The sequence below is a fragment of the Rattus norvegicus genome, chromosome 16 (genome assembly GCF_036323735.1).
Source record: "Rattus norvegicus strain BN/NHsdMcwi chromosome 16, GRCr8, whole genome shotgun sequence".
NCBI lineage: Eukaryota > Metazoa > Chordata > Mammalia > Rodentia > Muridae > Rattus > Rattus norvegicus.
In genome coordinates this window covers 68,704,372-68,723,262 of record NC_086034.1, presented here as the reverse complement: position 1 = coordinate 68,723,262, position 18,891 = coordinate 68,704,372, and the positions used below count along the sequence as shown (strand labels likewise).

Sequence of the window (18,891 nt, the reverse complement as noted above, 5' to 3'; positions counted from 1 at the left end):
TTATGAGTCTTCCATGTAAAAAACCTGTCTGAGATGTTTTAAGTGGGCAAATATGATTCTGAATATATGCCAATAAATTCTCCTCAATAGGACATACGACTTCCACGCACAGATGAAGCTTGCATAAATGCATTATATAATTGAGAAAATGTTAATCTTTTATAGAACAATATAATATAGTATACACTTCTAATGAACAGAAATGAAAAAAATAAATGCCCATTCCACTAAATCATAAACTGATTAAATTTAATTTTGGGTCACAAAGAGGTTCCAGAAGAGCTTCAGAGTATCTTTAAAGAGTTAGACTAAAAATTACACAGAAATAATTCAAGGATAAGAAGGCAAAAATAAGCTGTGAGTTTTTGGGTTAATGTAATTAAGTAATGGAAACAAATAGTGGCTAATGTCTTAGATAACTAGAAATCTTAACTATATTAAAAACGTAAGGAAGAAATAAATATTTAAAATTATGGGAAGGAAATGATAGCTATTTCATAACACTAGCTAATCTAATTCAAAAAGCGGTAGATAGAATCCACAGTAGGGAAATGTAAGAAAAACAAATCTGTGAAATCACGATGAAACAATTGTCATAACTTTATGCAAAGTAATTTAAAAACCTACATAGAATAGAGAATTATTTCTGGGAAATATAATTTTCTAGAACTGCCCCTAGCAGATATAGAGTATTTGAAATGCCAATAACTAGAGAAGAATGAAAACAGGAATATTTTCAAATGATTGTTGAACAATATTGATTTCTTATCAAAATTTCTATCAAAACTTCAGAGCCAAGGTCCACCCAATACTTTCAGAGCAAAATTAATAGTGTACTTTCAGAAATAACCAATAAAATTATACCAAAGTAATGTTCTACGCACATCAGCCACAGCTTCAATTGTCACTATTGTTTAACAATATATTTACAAAGAACATATTGTGACCCCCCAAATAGGAATTACTTGATAAATATAATGATAGTTCAATTTAAGAAAATATATTTAGCACATTATTCATGTTGATAAACACAAAAAATAAAGAAAATGTTTAAGTACTTGATACATCCAGAATAAATAATTGATAAGAGTTATCCTTTTAACAGATAAGATATACAAATCTCATTGCAAGCATAGTTGTTCTATCTGGTGTTCATCAGAGACCTATCAATCAAGATCAAGAATAGGGCTAGAATGTTCCTGACCCTCCTGTTTATTAACACTGCGTTGGAGATATGAGACACAAGTTGGAGAGAATAATTTTCAAGGTATTTCATGAGAGTGTTATGATTTTATGTCTGAAAAGCCTAAAAGGTTTTAAGTTGTAATAAATTCAATTGGTAAAATTGAAGAAAAATTATTAGAAAGATATCAAGTTAATATCTGAACATCAATAAATACCTCTGTATATCAAACAATAACTAGTTAACAAATATATAAAAGATATCTCTACAATAGGATAAATAAAAACCTAGAAATAAGTTTACTAAGACATTGTTTTTATAAGTTACATCAACTAAGTGTCCAAAACCTTCTGGAATGTCTGGAAAAGGAACACTGGCTGCTCTCGTGAAGGACTGAGGACTACATCCATAATCACCCTGTGTCCACAACCAACTGTAATTCCAGTTCAAAGAACTCTCACATCATCTTCTGGCCTTGGAGATCTCAGAGAAGAGATGTAGTACACATCGATACGTAGGCAAAATTAATACAGATACAAAATAGTAAATATATTTTTTAAAAAAATAATGAAAGGAAGACAGTGAGAAACTACAAAGACCTTCATTTTGGGTTAAGAAAACTACGTGCAATCAGAATGTTAACTCTTCACAAGTTAAAGCACAAATGTGTCATACTAGTAAATACTCAGAAAAATGATTTATTATGAATTTATCAAGCTTATAACAGAATTCATACAGAAGTAGGAAGGAGCAACAATTGTTAGGACTGCCAGGAATGAAGAGTAGCCGGGGAGAAGAGGAACTACAGCTGCACAAAAGGAAGCTCTGCTCAGAGCTTTGAAACCAATTACAAATGAATGGGATAGCAACTGCGGCAAATAAGACGTGATTTTAGAGTGAGCTATATAGACGTACAAGCAAGAGGTTGAAGTGTCTCTCAAATGACTCCGGAAACAAGGATTTTTTTTAAAGGAATTATTTGGCAAGGAGTTTGCTTTGTCATTTTCTCGGGTTCTTTCTTCGTTTATTACAAACAGATCTTTCCATTGTTCCATGGTGACGAGAATTGGAGACTAAACACAAAATGTAAAACAAGTGTTAGGATTACAGCAGCGCTTTTCACGTGTAACACATAGTGAACAGATTTATTCAGTCATCCCAGAAGAGATACAGAAGCATGTGTGCGCAAACGCATGCATACACACACACACACACACACACACACACACAGAGAGAGAGAGAGAGAGAGAGAGAGACACATACCACATACAAATATTTTTTCTCTTCAAAATACCACTTCTCCATTGTTTCAATTCTATTCACTCTGATTCTATTCAGTAAAAGTTAAACTTTTAATTGAACATGCATAGCCTAATTCAGATTTCCTTCTCCTCTTGGTCCAAGTGTTTGTGATATTTTATAATAAGAATAGAGCAGGGCGAGGCTTCTGTCTAAGGAAAAAGTAGAGGCATAACTACTTGAAACCAATGTTAACTACATACACACTTTTTCCATTCAAGATTATGACTAGAGCCCCTTGCCTACAGAAACTAATATCATTAAGAGAAATAAAAGAATAATTACACTGCACCAATAATGTCTTAGAGTCCAGCAAAGAAAGAAAATAAACTCCAGATGAATTTAAAAAACAAACAAACAAACAAAACCAAAAAACCAAAGCATTTTACAGGGACAGAAACTCTTGAAGCTGTTCACATGAGTCATATAATACTACTGAATCTTTAACATAATAATTGAGTTTTATAGGCCCAACTCTGTAATTAACCTCTGAAAACACTTTAATAATAAATCTTTAAAGATGCATAAGCTAAAAACAGAAAAATATCATTGTTCATGAGTAAATCTTAAACTATTAAAGACTGCTAAGTCTTAATCTCAATGGGATCTAAGTATGCCAACAGAATCAGAATAGAGAACAGACAATTGAAATACAAGCTTATGTAAACATTGTAAGCTCAGACTGAACTAGAAGATAATAAATGTAGCATTAAATTTTTATTAAGAACTTTAAGCATGCAGGGATGCTAATAGAATTCTACAGTCAGTATGTACTTGCTCATTTCTACATCTCTGCTTTACTTTCAAGAATACATATAAGCCACATAGTTGAAGTCGTAGATAGCATACAAACATAATCTCATTAGAATTAAACATTTTCCTGTGCACAATAACTTATTAGCACACCTAGGAGATTAAAAATGACTCAGAGAATTATTTATAGATTTTCTATTTCCTCGTAGAAATTCAGTCATAAGAGCCTTCCCAGGTTTCCTGCTATCCCAACCATGGCATCAGTCATAGTTCCTATGCTCCCAAAGGAGACACAGATAGAGCAAGCAGGGACTAATATTCCATTTCAGTAGATGAAAACGCTGAAGCATGAAGGTCAAGTAGAGTCCAGGACCCTCGTATCTGCACTTACAAGTCTTAATTTACCATTTTTCTTCTTCTATACTCACTATGTGTTGTTTTCATGAGTTACATAGAGGCTTTCTTAGAAGTTGTCCTCGCCAAACCTTGGGGCAGTGCCAGAAAAATGTGTTAGGTATTGGTGTGTAAAGGTCATCATAAGGTGGGTGGTGAGGTAAGGTAAAGGATGGCATCTGTGTTTACTCCTTATAGATGAATTCCTATTTTACTGTTTTCCCCATTACTACTTGCAGTTATAATCACATGAATTAGTTGAAGGCCTATTTTACATGACAATTCCTAAAATATTTTTCACATTGCCTATAATTAAATCTTTTGCACACTCAAAGTTTTGATCTCCAATTTCTCTTTACGTGCCTAACATTAATTCCCTTTCCTTCTTTCTTTACTCTGGAATGTGTTTTGTCTTATGATTCCCTTTCAAAGAATGTTGTCAAAATTTAGACAAGATAGACAAGAAAAAATATTTTTTCCTTGATCATGGCATCTGTTGATCTACAACAATTTAGACTAGATTGGAGAAACAATATTAAAGCTAAACTTCAATATGCATTGATATGAGTCAAATTTCAAAAGATCCTGATACCCTTTTTATATTTTTGTGACTTATCCATGAATCCTCAAAGTGGTAAGTATATGTAAAATTGAAGAAGGAATTTTGAGGCCCCTTCATAACATGTCCTAAATTTAGAAATCATGAGAGTTAGCAGTCCATACATTGCAGGACTTGCCAAGATTTTATAGCTGGCTGTGAAAGAGTGGAGCATTCACATCTGCCTGTTTATTTTTGTTTGGACCTTCAACTTTGTTTCTTTACAAAATGGTTATCTGGCTATTAGTGTATTGAAAGTATACTTGAGCAATTTAGTCACAAATTTCCTTTTTGTGTGGCTCATATCTTGCTGTGAAAGTCATGACAAGATGCTTTAGTAATAGGAATTAGAGAAAATGTCTGTGTCATAAGATTTCATCTGATAAGAGTCGTGCAACAGCTAAGCCCTCTGGACATTCAATATTATTTGCTAAGGTTTCTATTGGGTTTTCTTTAGCCGTACTGTATAATTTAAGAGTATCTCTTAAAAAAATCATTAAAGCAGACTTAGCCCTCAAGTTATAATACAAGAATGGATTTTATCCAGATTTGTTCTACAGTAAACAAAATTTTCTGCACCACAAATTGACCTTCTATAGCAATACTAGTTTTGAAATTACTGTGGAATTATTATGGCTGGCCTGCTATTCATTCTGTGCTAATAGAAGAACAAAAGCAGATTATAGATCTTGGCAGGTGACTGTCAAAATCTATATGTCACATATTGGAGAATGGGGTAGAGAAAAGACAAAGATTCCTTGTGGAATTTTCTGTATGACATCAGGCATATGACAGACATAAGTGCTAGTCTGTAAGTGGTTGAACTGAATCTCAGTAGAACATGAACGTTTTATCTGAGCAATGAATGAATATTCTTCTCTCTTGGAGAAAGGGAAGTTTGTAGACTTAAAAGGAAAATAAGAGAATAGAAAAGGAAATCAATTGAACTTGCAAATAGGAACCTGTTTACATTGACTTTTCCTTATTTAGAGATCCAAGGACATGCAGTAAGGCAATATACTCAAGCAAAGAAAAGCATGGATTTATAAAGAATACCTTCCCACACACATATCCAGTACCTGCACTGTAACTTTTATAATAGCCACTGGATAATGTTATGTTGTTCCTTCATTTCCTATGTCAACTATTCTACCATGGTTACATTATGTTACAGTATGTTACTCTGATTCACTAGCCTGTGTCATGGTTCAGTAGCCTGGTGTCTGAATGATGTGCTAACCTTGTAAGGCAATAGGCAATTTGCTTTGCTCTAAATTTTATAAATCATATAATGATTAGTCATCTAAATTTTGCAAACAATCAAATCCACCAAATACCTCTTTGTTTCTATTGTCTATAGAAATTACGTTTTAAAATTACATCTTTAATTTATCATTGAACACTTAGCTCCTAATATTGTTAAGGAGCTAAACAGTATCTAGCAACCAGAAATTAGTTCTAAAGTAATTTACAGGATCCAAAGAAGAAAGTACATGTCTATACGTCATTGTCCTTCTCTTCTGATGCAACGCTGATCTCTCTTCCTCTCTAAGTCATCTCACATGAGGTCTTTGTAAAATTCTGTTGTTATTTGAAACCCTCTGTTCCAAGAGATTGAGGAACCTAACAGAAAGGTCTTCCAACCACTGACTGTGTACTGAGATAATCTAAATTTCAATTGCCATTCTTCTCTAAATGTCTCTTTATCTTTATTGTGCTCTGATAAGCCATGCAAATCAATAGCTCACTGAGTGTAGTATGAGCTAACCATAGGAATAGCCTATTGGCTATTTACTTCAGTTTCTAACCATGGTGTGCTTCATTGTCTATATGAAACCTTGTGGTCACTTTTTTTTTTGATGGAGCATTCCATTTTGATGGCAAACAGTGACTATTAAGTGACCCTACTGACAGGAAACTTTACTTTCTGCTCAGACCATCTCTCCATTGATTTCTGCTTCTCTCTTTTAGAATACTACATAAGATATCCAACTCTTTTCATAAGGTGACTCTAAACCAATGAAGCCGATCAGTTCTTAGACATGAGGTGACTAACAACACTGTGTGACAAAGAACTAAGGGAAATTGTGCCTTGCACTGCAGACAAATAATGCTGATCGATGTTTACAGTTTTCAAACTTTATTCATAAGCGGCATGAAGTTTTTTATTTGGTCTTTTTTCTTTTCTATCAAAAGGAAAATCTCTAGAAGAAAATACATCCATCCAGTGCACTGCTCACATTTTAGAATTATTTTGGTGATCTCTAGTTGAGGTGGTTGGCCCAACCAACTGTTACATATATATTTACATAATATGTTTTATAAAAAATAAATTCTAATTTGAAATACTCTTTAGCATATCAAGGCTTCAAGAGTTTCTTCCCCAAACTTTTACCTTCTCCCATTTATTTTCATTTTCTTTGCATCTTAACCCAGAAAGTGACCTACTTTATTATTTAATACTAAAGAATTTACATACCGTGTCCTTAGTAAGAAAGTGTAAAATGATCTCTTTTTGTTGCTATCCTTTGATGGGTTCATGCAGGCTTTGAATAAAATATATTCACTGTTCATTTCCTGTCTTCAGAGAGCTGTGCTTAAATAAGTTGATTTAGTCGATAAGATGAAAATTGATACCTTTTATGGATAAAATAACCAGTTCTCTAACGTTGCACATTCTGCATGCAGTGTGAGTATGGTTTTTCAGTATAAGGGTCCACGTGCAGTTAGTATAAGACGATGGTTCTTTCTCAACCTGTTGGTAGCAAACCCTTTGCCAAACCTCTATCTTCAAAATATTTAGAATATGATTTATAATAGTAGCAAAATTAAAGTTTTAATGTGGCAACAAAAATAATTTTATGATTGCTGGTGGGCACAGCATGAGGAACTGTATTAGAGGGTAGCAGTGTTAAGAGGGCTGTAACTTCCTAGCACAAATGGGCAGCACACAGATGTGCATGCAGCATCAGGGGAATTCATGGGAACATAAACTAAGAAAACACACACATGGACCCAAGCCAAAGGCCTTCATTACAACACCATTTAGCTGGTCTAAGAAGATTAGACTTTCCAGCTACAAAAGTATGGGTCATGGAACCAAACCTCTCAAAGCTCATAACCTCCTTAAGCCTCTGCCATTCAGGATTCTCTGAACTGACAATCAATGTCTGTTTTTTTCCCACTAATCCCTTTTAAAAATGCTGCGTTTTTTTTATTCTTTTTGAGTTAGCATAAGCCTTTTGTACCTCACATTTTACATAAGGAAGACATCAAGCAGTTAAATTGCCAGTTAATATTTGAACAAAGTAAAGGATATGAGACATATAGCTACAGATCTTACCCAAAGACACTGAGGCAGGGACATGTGGGTAGGACATGGTTTCATTTAAATGGTGTATCCCCTTTACACTTGCAAGAGACAAGGAGACCTAGAAGGACTATCACTTATATTTTGCTCCATTGCTGTTAATCATTTTATAGAGTAAATTTACTTCATATCTATGCAAGTTTTATGATGTAAAGACAGAGAGTAGCAATGTGAGTTGAATTTTTCAGTTCCCAGAGCAAATTTAGAAAAATCAAGATATAATTATGTGGCTAATACAATGCTCAGACTCAACACTCAACAGACGTAAATTGTCAATGGAGCTGACATGTATGTGTCATGTACTGAACATGTATGTTACAACTTATAAAGGGAGATCTTGGATTGTGTGAAATAAGACTAGCTTAGCAACAAACTATAGAATGATGTATGTTGATGTGGTAAACACAGAAGAAAGGTAAACTGGTTACTGGAAGAGGTGACATGAGGACTTATCAGGAAACAGGCAAGCACCATGTTACAACTTTCAACAGCATCATAATTTCACTTACCCAACTAGAAAAAGGACAGGATGCTGCTTTCTGCATGCTTAAAATATTTTTTCGTATATCTTGAGTGCTCATTAGAAGAGAAAGATCATGCAATCTTTCCCTTCAACAAAGTTGTCAAGCTTAGGATGACATAGGTCATAAACTGAAGACCTTTAGAGAAAGCTTTAACATCCACTCTAAAGGCTTTGTGGTACTCTTTGCAGTGGGCTCAAAGGGGTGTGCTGATTGGAGAAAGAAGTCGTGGCATTCAAGGTGATTTTCATGGGTTATATCAGACCAGGAAAAACTTCTGTCCCAATCTGTTCTGATGCTCAAAGGATATTCACTTTTCCATGTCACATTTGGAACTTCAGTGAACAGTGAAGAGTTTGACTTTATGCTTATTGAATTGATAGTTAAAACTAATACCAAAGTGAAATTAATAAACGCCAGGCAAAGCTAACTGAAAGAGTAAAGTAAATGCCTGTGAAGTGTGTCAGAGAACAGCTGCATTTCTTAAAACAAATACAATTCTTTATTTTTTTTTCTGGAGTCATTTGGAAGTTACACGCAGAGCCATCCATAACCAATTCAGCTATAATTTAAGTGGTAAAAATAGAAAGCAGAAAAAAAAATCTCAACAACCATAACAACAACAGAAGCGGAAATTAATTAGCATTGAGTTGTACATTAATTGAAAACAGTTGTAATGTGTGCGGCTCAGGGGAGACTTGGTGAAAAAGAATGGATTGTAACGTGCTAGAGTTGGTAGGAGGGGTGGGTGCATTGAAGAATGACCTTCGAGTCAAAGGCTCAAGGTTTAACTCAGAAGAAAAATAATATCCATGTAGGCCATTTGTCTTAGTCAACTGAGGTTGCTACAACAAAACACCATGGACTGGATGGCCTACAAGCAATACATACCTAATTATCACAACTCTACACACTGAAAGTCTGAAACCAGAGTGCTGTCCTGGTAAGGTTCTCTTTGATTTCGAGCCTAGGTCTCACATGGCTTTTTTCTTGTGCTCACATGGCAGTAAACAGAGATGGAAAATATTAGGTCTCTGGATCTTCGTATGGGAAGTAAGATTTCCACCTTGGCCTCATCTCTACCAGATACTAGCTAATATGTCATAATTTCAACCTAAAGTTGAGCATGACAAACACATTCTATTAATAGTCCCCTTGTTTGCTTCCCCAAGTATATGGATTTTTCACATATCAAATACAACTGCATCCTTCCAATACAACAACTTCAAGGTCGAAAGCCCAAGGGTCATGAAACATCACAAAAATTGCCTACGTAGAGGCACAGAACTTCAACCTTAAGCAAAATTATTCTCCAACTGGAAGTCCATAAAACTGAACAAGTTATGTCTTCCAAAATGCAGATGTGGAACAGGCATTGTCTATTTATTTCTAATTAAAACACAAAGACAGGAAACAATCAAGGCAGGATTGAATCCCACAAAATCTGAACCTCAGCAAGGAAAGCCTCTTGAGAGTGAAAATCTGAGAGTATCTTACCTTAGTTCAATTTTCTGCTGTCCAGATCGTCGTGGTTGTGTTCTATCCACCGGAGCCATCAAGGTAGCAGTCCTGAATCTTCTCCCGTGCCCAAAACCCAAGCCCTAAATCTAAAGGCATCATCTAGCCTAAGAAAAGAAATTTGGTGCCTGTACCAAATAGCAGCCCTGAAAATTTATAAATTGATATTCGAGTCCATCTTCCCTTATCTTAAAAAAAAATGAAGCGGACTGACAGGTGAATTTCTCTACAGTTCACCTGTAGAATAAATAATATAAATACCCCCTTCTTATACCTTATTTTGTCTATCTCTTTCAGTTAGAAGTTATAGGACTTCACTGGGGTACCTGAGTATGTAATCCTTGTCATCTGAGTACCAAACCATCCCATGGCCATGAACTTACTGTAGTTATATTTTAGTAGTACTTTCTGTTTCCTTGGGTTTTTTTCCAATATAATTGAACTGAAGATTTTCTAAATCACTACATTTTAGTTACCCTTTGCTTAGTAATTCCATATTTTAGATGAGGATAGATTGGTTAAATTTTATGCTTTTCATATTCATAACAAATCTTGGCAGAGGTTAAACATAGTTTCTGAATTAACCATTGTTCCATTCTTTTACTTTTATAACATCCTGTTCTCAATCAGATGGTTGCAAGCCACCCTTTTATCATTTTACTTAGATATTTCAAATAATTGGAAATATTCAACTTAATCTTTATAAAATTACACCATTATAAAACATTAGGCATGAACAAAAAAACATAGTAGTCTTTGTTAACATATAACCAAGATCACCTTTTCTACATTTCTACCATAGAATTCATTACAATAGCTTTTATTATCCATCTAGCTATCAGTGTTCTATCTATAATGATCTGTCTCCTCTAAGAGAAGTGTCCCTTTCCCTTTCCTCCTGAACTTCTGAGCTATCCCTAGAATTTCCTTTAAAAAATCATTTCCTAGCAATCTTGACTCCTCCATCATGCATCATAAAATTTCTGAATTCTGTGCCTGTGAATTTATTCCAAAGCTGTTTCTATGTTTTCAGATATTGGATATAGCAATGCGTCAATTTCTGTTGAAAGCAATTTCTACCTTAACTTTTTCAGGATGCTATTAATATCAAAAACCGCCATATCTTTGGTAACATCAAAACATCCTCTTCAAGGTTCAGAGAACACTGTAGGAGAGAGAGATTAAAGATGTGAGAGAAGATTAAGAGGGGAGCTGGGAATCTTATGTACGATATACTATTCAACCATTATTACTGCAAACCATAAAAAACTGTGGACAACTGTATTGGTTATGTCTAAGAGTGGGTCCATTAATAGTTATGAGTAGAAGAAGGACCTGCAGGATGCATGACCTTTGCTGTAAGAATCTATGAAAGGAGAATCACTGTGTTAATCTATGCTTTTGCTGTTGATTTTATCAATCTACAATGTATAGTCACTATTCAGTCATCACAAACCTGGGTCTGTCTAAACTAAGTGGTCCCGAAACAAAACCAAAAGTCATAAATCCTAGAAAGTGACCTGTAGAATTTTGTGGTAATGAGATTGGAGGCAGATGACAGAGTAGAGGAGGTGAGGAACCAGAACATGTAATATACGTTCATAAGGTTGTCGAAGAGCTAACTGAACAACAAAGCGGTAATAAAGTAATAAAAGATAAAGTTGGAAACTGACAAAAACAAGCAATCAAACAAAAATAACAACCCCCTCCCAAAAAGCCTACCCACGGTTGAAAGGTATTCTTTTTTTTTATTGGATATATGTCTTTATTTACATTTCAAATATTATTCTCTTTCCCAGTTTCCTGTTCATAAGCCCCCTATTCCCTCCCCCTTCCCCATAAGGGTGTTTCCCCAATCCAATCCCCTTACCACCCCACTCCTGACATTCCCATGCACTGTGGGTCCAGCCTTGGCAGGAACAAGGGCTTCCCCTTCCACTGGTGCCCCAACAAGGCCATCCCTTGTTACATATGCAACTGGAGCCCTGGGTCAGTCTATAGGCTAAAGTTTGTGGTGAGGGAATCCTCGAGGTTGCCTTCTTCTTACAAGAGACCACTTCTGATTAATGATCCAAATTTCACTGTGTCCTCACATGTAGGATGATGTCATTATATGGGTGAGGGCAGGTATAGGATAGAATGAGGCCTGTCATTGGATGAGAAGGGAGAATGGGTGGGAGAAAAGTTTTAGAGAGGGGGAGGAGACTGGAGCAAAGGAGGAGACAGGAAGAGAGGCAGCCAGGAGAACATGGAGGCAGATGTTAAGATTCCTCTCTGTACATTTACAGACTGTTATGAATACTCTTAAGGGGTGGATGTGTACAGGGCTTTGTATGTCTAGATGGGCAATTATATCTTATCAATTGGATCAGAGGTTTTTGTGTTGGGTGTTCTTTCATGTGGCAATTTAATTTAGTTCAAGAGAGTATTTGGTGGCTGGAGACATGTGTATGTGTGGCATGGTAGCAACCTGCCTTGGGAACAAGATGGGTAGAGAGATTGTTGCCAGCCTCAGAGTAATGTTCGGCAGTGTGATATGGGACAAAGCAAAGCTGGTGAGACACTTTGCTGACTAAGATGAAGATATGTTGGGGCACTACAGTGCCAGACCTAGTGTGGGGTAAAAGACAGCAATTTTTACAATTATAGAGCAACACCCACATGCCAAAAAACAAAGATTAAAAAAGTGAAAAATTCCTCAGTATCCTTTTGTTGAGGTTTGCCTTGGAGTTCCTTCTGAATTTGTAAAATAAAGGCAAGAGCGCTAGATTTGGGCAGAGGGAGGAGTCAGGAGCGAGAGGGGGATTAGATTCAGAGAATAGGATTAGAGAAGACAGTTGGTGACAGTTGAGCCAGTAGAACCTGAGCAGGGAGGGAAAGCATTAAACAGTTGAGAGAGTAGGGAGAGGAGAAATGAAGATAGGTGGGAAAGGGACTGGTTAAGCACATGATGGGGAACTGAGAAAAGTTAGAGGAGACAGGAGATGGAGAGAGGGGAGAAGCTAGGAGTCATTGTGGGAGAAGGAGAAACTAAAGCATGGAAGAGTTGATATAGTTGGGAGAGTGAGTAATGAAAAAAGTGGGAAAGGGACTGTTTAAAGCCACGATGGGGAACTGAGAGAGGATGAGTTGGGAGAAAAGTTAGTGGAGACAGGAGATGGAGAGAGGGGAGAAGTGAGGAGTCATTGTGGGAGAAGGAGAAGCTGGAGACCTGGCAAATAAAAGGTGCAAGGCATAGATGGTACTGGGCTTTGTATGTTTAAGTGGGCAATTATATCTTACCAATTGGATCTAAGATTATTGTGTTGTGTGTTCTTTTATGTGAGGGTTTGAAAGAAAGTGTGTGGCTGGGCTGTGTTTCCGCCAAGATATCTAGCAGATATCTGGGGCACTGAGGTGTAGGACCTAGCAGGGTAAAAGACCAAACTTTATCGTTTTATTTTTATATTTATACAACAACATCCTTTTGCTCTATATATGCTAATTTCAATCATGAAGATCTACCTCTGTGGTTTGATTATCCTATGAGGCCCTACCTCCTATTATCATCATATGATGATTTCAATACAGGAATCCATCAAGAGGAAAGTCATAAACATTCAGTCAATGACTCAAGTAAATAGTGTGAATGAGAATAAAGTTCTTAGTTTTAGTTTGGATAAAAACCTACTCAGGAATAAACCATAACAGCTTCAGAAATTCTATGTGGTAAGTAATTCTTGGAATCAAATGCAATCTGTTTCAAGGCAAACATTGGCTAGTATGAATAACTGGGAAAACAATGGATTTGGGCTTACTCTAATATTAAATAGGATCTCAATCGGAGGGGAGAACAGTTGATTTCTGGTTATGTTTACTGACTAGCTGGGCTAAATATACTAAATTGGTCAGTAGAAATGTTCATGGCAATTTGAGGTTTGACTAACAAGATTCAGGCATTAGACACTCAATCAGAACATCTATTTATTGTAAAAATCTGTTACAAACTAGTCACAGGGATGCTGAATGAGAAGCTAATTCACAAAAGCCAGAAAAGACCCATTTTATAGATTAACAGCAAATTATTCCAGAAATAAAGAGAGAAGAGCTGTGATTGGGGATTTAGCTCAGCGGTAGAGCATTTGCCTAGCAAGCACAAGGCCCTGGGTTCGGTCCCCAGCTCCGAAAAAAAGAAAAAAAATAAAAAGAAGAGCTGAAAGAAATTAGAAATATATTAGATAGGTAATATATTTCCTTAATCTAATTAAAACATAGATATCCTGTGATATTTATATCAAAACACAAGCCATGAATTTAATTTCCAGCACTTCAAATTAAATGAAGAAAATGCAAAATCTTGCTTGATTTTTTTTATTTCATGAGAAAAACCTCCTTTAATATAATCCATGCCTCAGCCCAGTGTGGTAAATTCCAGAGTTAATCCTTTCACACACCAGTGTTTATTTAATGAAACATAACAAAAATGTAGTCACATTCATTGTTACTTCAACGCATACTTTCTGAATATTCATATTTATATCAATTATGGAGACACTAATAAGACAAGAAGCAATCAAAGACTAATTTGGAAGGGATGCCATAAAAGAGATTTATTTATTACTTATTGCCTTGTGACATTCTGTAAATGTTTCCAGGTAATAGTGAAAACCATTCAAGATTTTGGCAGAAGTGTAGGTCAACTTTTCTTGCTACAAAATGATAACTCTTAATTATATACAAAGAATAAACAAATGAAAAAGTATTTCAAAAAGAAGGAAAAAAGGGACAAATTAACAACCAGGAAATTCTGTTTGCTCAGAAATAGGGCTATGCTGGTTGAGGTGCTAAGTAAAGTACAGATCTGAATGCACTTGTGTGGTAAAGTCCTGCCCTTAAATTTCAGGGGATCAACCACTGAACCAGGAGTAGGCAAGACTTCCAGGTCTCCAGAGGGAGGAAGAAAGGAGAAGAAGGACATTGGGGATCAAGAGATAGCTGGGGGTAGAGAATGTAATGAACTAGAGATCCCAGATTCACCACAGGAAGATATAACTTAGTATAATTTACTAATTAGGATGTTAATATTTACACCCAGTGATTGAGTCACCTGTTAATTCTAAATAAGTTTGTGTGGCAAACTGATTTCAAGAGAAGGGTACTGAGCACATGAAGTGCTGTAAAGAGCTGGCATGGCATGGTAGTGACCCACCAAGATAACTTAGTGAGTTGAGTGGAGACATTTTTGAGAGCTCTGGGCCAGAGAGTCTGCCTAATCTTGCTGACCGAGATGAGAACACCCAGATGGTGCCATGTGGCCTACTAGTGGGATACTAGCGTGGGATGGTAACATCCTTTTATAATTATTTAATGCTGCACACTTGAACAGCAAATTGCAACAGAATATCTCATCACTTGAATGTGGAGTATGAAGGAAAGAATAGTAAGGAACACTCCCACACTTGTCCTTAGCAATGGGAGAATAGTGGCAACATTTGCCGTGATAAAACTCATTGGGTTGGAGCAATGTTGATCGCCAATCCATGCAATGCATATGGCAAGCTACAGGAGAAACATGAAGCAGAAACCAAATTTAGAGGCTTAAAACCACACAACTATATGAGGCAGGAGAGACTGAGGTAAAACAATGAACAAACATAAAACAAGTCTGATCCAACATTTGTAAGATTGTGGAAGAGCATTGTTATTTTAGTACGTTAAACACTATAATGTGACACTGCTAATGCCAGTGTAAAAGAAAATGCCTGGTGAAGGCAGTGGAATTCTATTTGCATTTGTGTCTACTAAGTGCAAAGAAATAGTCTCTGTCTTCACAAACAAATAAAAAAGAAGATAACATGCTTATGATAATGAAAACTGAAGAGATTTGCCATAAATAGTCATTATTTCTGGGGGGAAATGGAAATGGTAAGATCTTTTGATGACCCCAGAAAACTGAGTGAGCCAGTTGCTAGACTATATATAGAACTGAGAGGACACCACACAAAACACCCTATTCCCCTTGAGATGAGGAGAGGGATCTGTGCCTAGATAGGTCAAGTTAGTTGGGACTTTCAGGGAAGAATGACAGAAAGGAGGCCAGAGACTGAGTAGACATTTCATCTCTCTATGGGATTTATGTCTATTACCATCCTTCCCAGATGTGCAGTAAATGTTATGGTATCACAGAGTTGAAAGGAAACAAGGGCAAGGTAATAACAGAGTGGAAGGATAGCTAATAGGCCTTATCCAGCAAGAAGTCTCTTCCCTTTCCTCAAAAGTACAGGGCATAATTTATTGAATAATAATCTAAAGGATAATAAGTGGTGCATGAATTTAAGAGAAATTAGGGCATCGTGTAAAACCTTTACTTTAACCCTAAATTTTTTACAATAATAATCAGTCCCTTAGCTGTCTTTCTCTCTGGGTAAAAAACAGCATTCAAACCACAAAATCCAAAAATGAGGAAGCACACCCTGTGAGCAACAGTGCAGACAGAAGCCTTTCATGGCATGACTTAGAAATAATGAACTGAGACTAGTAAAATGGCCCCGTGCTCAGAATAGTTAAGACAGGTGTGTAGATACAAGGATAGAGATGTGGGTAATAAGAAAAGGAGACATTTGTGGAAACTTGTTAGTAAACTTCGAGGATATAGATTCTGAATGGGATTAACATTACCTACATGCAGGACAAAACAAAACATACAAACGAACAAACAAACACCAGTATGCTTATAACAACAGAAAATTCAGCTAACAGAAGACCCTCAGAGGAAAAGAATAAGTATCAGAATTTCTGAGGAAAAACACTAAGCTGTATTTTGTGCATATAAAGAAAAGCGTATGAGAAGGGGGAGGTGATATTAAAAAGACATCTGAGGAATCAGGACTCAGGTTTCTCAAATTTATGAAAGTATAAACATTCCTATTCAAGACACTCAACAAACCAAAGGAAGAATTAAAGAGAAGCTACCAAAGCAAATCATAATCAAATTGCTAAAAATTCAGGTGACAAGTCATAGAGGCAAAAAATACTTTATGTCGGAGCAAAAAGTTTTAAAATTACTGAAGAAAACTTGTAAAAACCTATGTCAAGAACAATGGAATAGATTGATACATTTAAAATGCTAAATGTAAAAATGCCACATATTCTGTTAGCACAGATTTACTACCCAATGAGCTTGCCTCTCAAAAGTGGTAATGGAATACTTTTCAGAGAAGCAAAAGGTGTGGTAATTTATCACTATTAGATTTTTCACTAAAAAATTATTAAAGCATGCTCTGAGGAACATGAAAAAAAATGGCATTGGCTGGAAACTGATCCCAATGCGATATAAGAAAAGCTAGGAAAGTCATAAATATATACCAAATACAAAATTATTTTAGTAAATTTAAGCACTTTAAAATACTCCTTACAAGCTGTAGCTTACTTGGTAGAGTGCCTATTCATAATGTGTAAGTCCCTGGCTTCAATCTAAAGCACACATAAGCCCAGGATGGTGGAATTTGCATGTAATCTACGTTCTGTACAAGTGGAGGAAGGAGGACCAAGGCTCATGGTCACCCTTTGATACAAAACGAGTTTGAGCTTAAACGACATTAGATTTTGTCTCAGGAATAAATTAACTTATTAGTAACATAAAGAAATAGTAAATAATGGGCTAAAGAAATAATGAAAATGAGACAAAATTCATAGCACAAAGAGATATAAAGGGTCTACAAAGATGTCAGAAACAGGAAGGAAATAACTGGACCCTACTCTAAAACTGTTACACAACTGAAAGTCATTTTACTTCTGAGTGTAAAATGATATGAAACCAATTTATGGTGGTCCAAATATTTAAACAAAAAGGATATAAAGTTGACAGTGATGGAGCAATAAATTCATAACAACTCAATAAAAATCAAGTCTTCAATAATGACATCAAGTGGAATGATGAAACACATTCAAAATATAGTGTCAACTCGAATAAAAATAAAGATCCAACTGTAGTAGAATCGTGAGGAAATCTACTTTACATACAAAAGAAGACAGATTAAGAAGAAAGGATGAAAAAAGATATTCCAGCATTAAGTGAGACACTGATGTTCAATATTACAACCTCAGAAAGCATTGTTGGGTGTAAGGGATGGTCTTATAGCTTTAGGATGACTTTAAGTAACTGTGGGCAAAAAGCTGGGACCTAGACAAACTGGCTACAGTACGAGAACGGGTAGGACAGCCTGCAGTATCAGGGTGAGAAAGACAAGATTTTCAACAAATGTGTATCCCATGTGGATATAAGCCAGTTGTCTTTGACTGACTCCTGGCAAGTACTGGAAAGTCTGCTATGGCACAGCATTTTGTTATAAATGTTGTGAAAGATGGGTTCTTATTAAAGATTCTTACAGAGATTTGCTGAAACAAAGAAAAGCAATATGTGCTTGAAATCTTGTATACAGCAGGAGTGGGATGGTTTGAATGAGCACATTCTCCACAGGTTCTTGTCATTGAACACTTGATACTCAGTTTTTGGTACTCTTTGTAAGGTTTGAGAAGTGTAGCATTGTGGGAGGAAGTACATGACTGAAGGAAGGTTTTGAGAGTTTCAACCTCTTCTGCCTTCTCCAGTTTCATCTCTCTGCTTCATGGTTGAGGTTCAAGATATTCTCTCTCAGCTTGGATTCTGGCCTCTATGCAACTTACAGCCACGTACTACCTGCCCAACTTCCTAGCCACGAAGGATTCTTATCCATCTAGAACTGTGAACTGGAATGAACCCTTCGCTCTCTAAGTTACTTTGGTCATGGTGCCTCATCACAGGAGCAGTGAAATGACTAACAGAAAGAGCAACTTCCTGTGCCAAGGAATTCATGCTTGAAATGGGGACAAAGATTTGCACTAGGTTTCCCTTGGGCAGGATGACATTTCTTTGATGATTCACAGGTTCTGAGAAGAGCTTTCAAGTTCATTAGACTGGTTATGATCCAGTGGTTCAGGTTCAGGAAGGGAAAAGATCAAAATCTAGCTAGACAAAATTGTGTATTTGTAAGCTCTTCTGAAAAAGAATAGTAAATAAATAATAATCAGAACCTTTATGAACCAGAGCAACAAATTAACAGAAAAATTCTAGGACCTAGGAAAAATTTGAAAGTAGTATTGTATAGGCCACTCCATGATTGTAAATACATCATAAACAAGCCATATCTGAACAGCTCCCAGATCAGTGTTAGCACTCCAGCTTAGTTACACCAACAGGTATTCTAAATGGATTTTCCTCTAGTAAGGCCCTTCAGAA

General features: G+C 36.1%; 1 long non-coding RNA gene across 10 annotated transcripts; it reads right to left on the bottom strand.

Moving 5' to 3' along the window:
* Window positions 1–1,865: 1,865 nt before the first annotated feature.
* On the bottom strand, window positions 1,866–13,822 carry LOC108348408 (uncharacterized). Of its 10 annotated transcripts, none has more exons than XR_010058444.1 (7): window positions 12,297–13,822; window positions 10,716–10,800; window positions 9,615–9,742; window positions 6,706–6,822; window positions 3,664–3,720; window positions 2,447–2,634; window positions 1,866–2,256 (listed from the first exon to the last, which is right to left on the bottom strand). It is a non-coding gene; the product is annotated as an uncharacterized LOC108348408 (long non-coding RNA). The 10 variants fall into 10 exon arrangements; XR_010058447.1 differs by having other exon boundaries at window positions 9,615–9,724; XR_005494944.2 differs by having other exon boundaries at window positions 6,706–6,817; window positions 9,615–10,800.
* Between the last annotated feature and the right edge of the window lie 5,069 nt (window positions 13,823–18,891).